The following is a 3,790-nucleotide window of genomic DNA, read 5'->3' as shown; positions in this document are numbered from 1 at the left end:
TTCTGGAAAAAAAATAGTGTTAGGAATTTCATCTCTTCTAGAAGCATAAATCAGAGAAGTTCTTTACTTGTTTGGTACTAGGGTTTGAACTCAGGACTTCACACTTGCTAGGCAAGTGCTGAACCACTTGAGGTATGCCCACAGCCTTGTTTGTGCTGGTTATTCTTGTGATAGGATCCCCTTTCTGAAGGGTACATGTTTTGCTAGGCTAGATTTTTTTTTCCAGCCTATCTTGTGACCAGGAACACCTGAAATGCTTGGTCCAACTACACAGACCCTACCTTCGATCCCTTGAATGAGCGCACTTCTTAAGGGAACTGGGCCTCTAAGCATTTCACAGTTCCCCAGATGAGTCTAATCATGAGGCTCCAGTGGGACTTAAATGTGCTGACCAAGTTCAGGGGCCTTCTACCTTCCCTGCCCTCTTCCAATTACCAGGTTCGTGGCCTAGTTGGCTGAAAAGCCCCATAACTGGCTGCTTTGGTAAGAGCTTATATCGCATTTCTCAGCTCAGAGAGAGCAACCGAGTTACTGCCTGAAGAGCTTTATAAAAGTAGGAAGCATGGATATCACCCAGATCAACTACTTCAAGACCTCTTCAATTGAACCCAAAACCAACCTTCCTTCCTTCCTTCCTTCCTTCCTTCCTTCCTGCTTGCCTGCCTGCCTTCCTTCCTTCTTCCCCACCTGCTCTCCCTCCCTCCATTTCTTTTTGTGCAGGTAGTGGGGCTTACACCGATCCACACTTACAGTTTTTGCTAGCTAATTGGAGAAAAGAGTCTCTTGAGTTTATTTGTCAGGCTGGCTTCAAACCAAGATCTTCAGATCTCAGCCTCCTGACTAGCTAGGATTATAGGTGAGAGTCACCAGCCCAGCTCCAGAGATTTGTTCTCACACCCAGAACACCAAGCATCATAAGACATTCCCTTTTCTTCCCTGGTCCAACCCAACAATCTTAGCTTCCAGTAGAAGGAAAAAGAAACAAGTACTACAAAGAAGTTACAGAAGGCAGACTGTTCTGGGACATTGGGATTCATGAATTCTCCATCAAGATAAAGTAAAACAGAGGGCCTGGAACAGTCATGTTGGATTGTTTATACCCTCTTATTCAATCTGCCATTCTACCTCACTGAAATGTACTTGTTGATATCTCTTTTAAGGCAGCTGTGTTTGGTGGAGACTTGTTTTTACCATAGACTTGGGAGCTCCTGGGGAAGCAGTCATTCCATTACTGTGTCTAGCATCTATAGTCTGAGGATGAACAGAGGCTCAGTAATGCTGAACAATCAACACAGTTGTCTCAGTTCAGAGCTTTCCCCACCTCTCCACCTCTTCTGCACAGGAGGGTGGGCATGGCAATCTGGTGAGCAAAAAAAAGAGTCTCCTCCTAAAGTGGCATGGCTGGAATATTGACTTCTGAGGCACTCATGTCACTGAAGGACAGAGTGTGGTGAACCAAGTTCCTGCAGTATCTCTCATCCTCACAATCAAAGCCAGCGCTTGCCCCGTTCATAACCTATGCTTCTCTCATGAGTATCAGTAAACACTTTGATACCACTCCAGTGTATCTTTTCTTTTCTGCCCTATGCTGAAATAAGGAATACGCTGAGAAGCCATAGGAAATAAACTTTCGCCTTGCAAGAAGATTCCTGTGACACCACTAAAAAAAAAACAAAACTGCTTCGCAAGCTTCATGCTAATGGCTTTCGCTTATGCTCACCCTAATGATACCAGAGCTGTTACAAATGCCTTATGAGCCCTCTCTGCTTCCTCTTTTTATTACCATGCTGTCTTCTTTAAAAATTAGTAGTGCTTTGGATTCCACATGTAACTTGACAGGTAACTTAAAAGGAATGCTTGTAGAAACTTATCTACAAGGACAAGAATGGTCGGTATTATTATTTATAGTAGCTTTTGTGCCCTTCTGAATTTTGTTTTGTTTTATTAAACTTCATGGAAGACTTTTATTTGGTGTTCCTCAATTAACCATAAGTAAGAAATGACATCACCAACGGTGAGGCTTGGCTGGGAATTTCACTTAGGCTGGGGATTATGTGTGTCTCAATGTTACAGAGGACTGAAAACCCAACTCCTGGAGAAAATGTTACACTAACATAAGATCTTACCTGGGGGCTGGGAAGGTGGCTCAGTGGTAGAGTGTTTGCCTCACATGCATGAGGCCCTGGGTTCGATTCCTCAGCACCACATGAGCAGAAAAAAGCTGGAAGTGGTGCTGTGGCTTAAGTGGTAGGGCACTAGCCTTGAGCTGAAGAGCTGAAGGACAGTGCCTAGGCCCACAGTTCAGGCCCCACCACTGACAATAAGAAAAAGATCTTACTTGGTAAAGTCCTATTTTAATGAATAAGTATTGAAGATGTAAGTCAGTATTTAGTATCTTTGTATTGGTTTCATCTAGCTGCTTGAGCTTGATTTTTGTTTGTTTGTTTCTTAGATAATTCTTGAACTCATCTTCTACTTCCCTTTTTAACAGAACCACAGTGACTTCATTCACCCACCACAGCCTGTGTATATAACTGAGAAACACCCAGACCATTCTGTAGAACCTCACCCACGCCATCATCCCAGCCCTAATACCTGACTGTGTTTCCAGAGGTTGAGCCTTTAATCTGGTTCCTTAGTTTTTCCTCTTTTCCCTATGAATATGCAGTATGCATGCTGAGCCATGAGTGAATTCGACTTCCAAAATTGCAATCATTCACTGCAAAAGAAGAGTACTTTTGTTCTCCATGTATCCCCACTAATAATGGCAATGTTCTCTTCTTTTTTCCCAGTACAGGCATGCCTACATTGTGAAATCCAGATATGGGATCCCAAAGCCATCTATCTTGGGTTATTCCCAAAAGGAAGTCTATTAACTGAAGCTTGAGAACTAAGTACATTACTTCTATTAACTGCATATCAAGCCAACAAGCTAAGTAATGACTGAGTTTTCCTTTCTAATATACAGCCATCATCTGCATTTAGTAGCACTATTCCTTGAACAGATGTGCTTTTCAATCTTCTTCCTTTCTTAGGAACATAGGGTTTTTGCTTAATTGTGTGTTTATATTCTCCAACTGTTTCAAAAGGTATTTCTGAACACACCCAGACATCCCTCCCCACCAAGAGCCCAGAGACAAGAAAATCACAGCATCATCACAACTGGGTGCAGGCAGCTTCCACATCAACCACCCAATTAGCTCGTATTCTTTGACTAAATACTCTATAACTAATGCGGTCAGCCTTGATACTTTGATTTCAGAAGCTTTAGAAATATCTGTGAGTTACCTGAATATGATAGATTTAGAAGTATGAAAGACAGGCCAGAAGCATTTCACAGACAGTCAGAAAACTAGAATTTCACAGCAAAGACACAGAAGGGTATATCAAATTCCCTCCACGATAGTGTTTGGAATAACTAGGCGCATTAACAGGTTTTGTTCAACATTTCTCTTTATCAATAAAAAAAGAGAAGCATCCACAAAGAATCAATATCCAAAGCACCACAGGCCACAGCTATACTTTCATGATTTTCTCCATGCTGAGTTTTAACAAAGAAAATTCTGCTATTATACTTATGAAAGGCACCCACTGGAAGCTGGTAGCGAAAGTGATAACTTTTTTTTCCTTATAAAAAGTATAATAAGCTCTTGGGTCACCTTCAAAATATGTTGACATTCTTTCCCTGGAGTTGAGTTTCTGTGGGATAAAGTGACCTGAGAAAGCTGGGAGGACACAAAATCATTGCTCAGCAGGAAAAGCACAGCGCTGTTGGCCTTGTCCGCGAGTC

Source organism: Dipodomys spectabilis, unplaced genomic scaffold, assembly GCF_019054845.1.
Source record: "Dipodomys spectabilis isolate Male_0828 unplaced genomic scaffold, ASM1905484v1 ptg000235l, whole genome shotgun sequence".
Lineage (NCBI taxonomy): Eukaryota > Metazoa > Chordata > Mammalia > Rodentia > Heteromyidae > Dipodomys > Dipodomys spectabilis.
Note: the sequence above shows the minus strand (reverse complement) of the source record.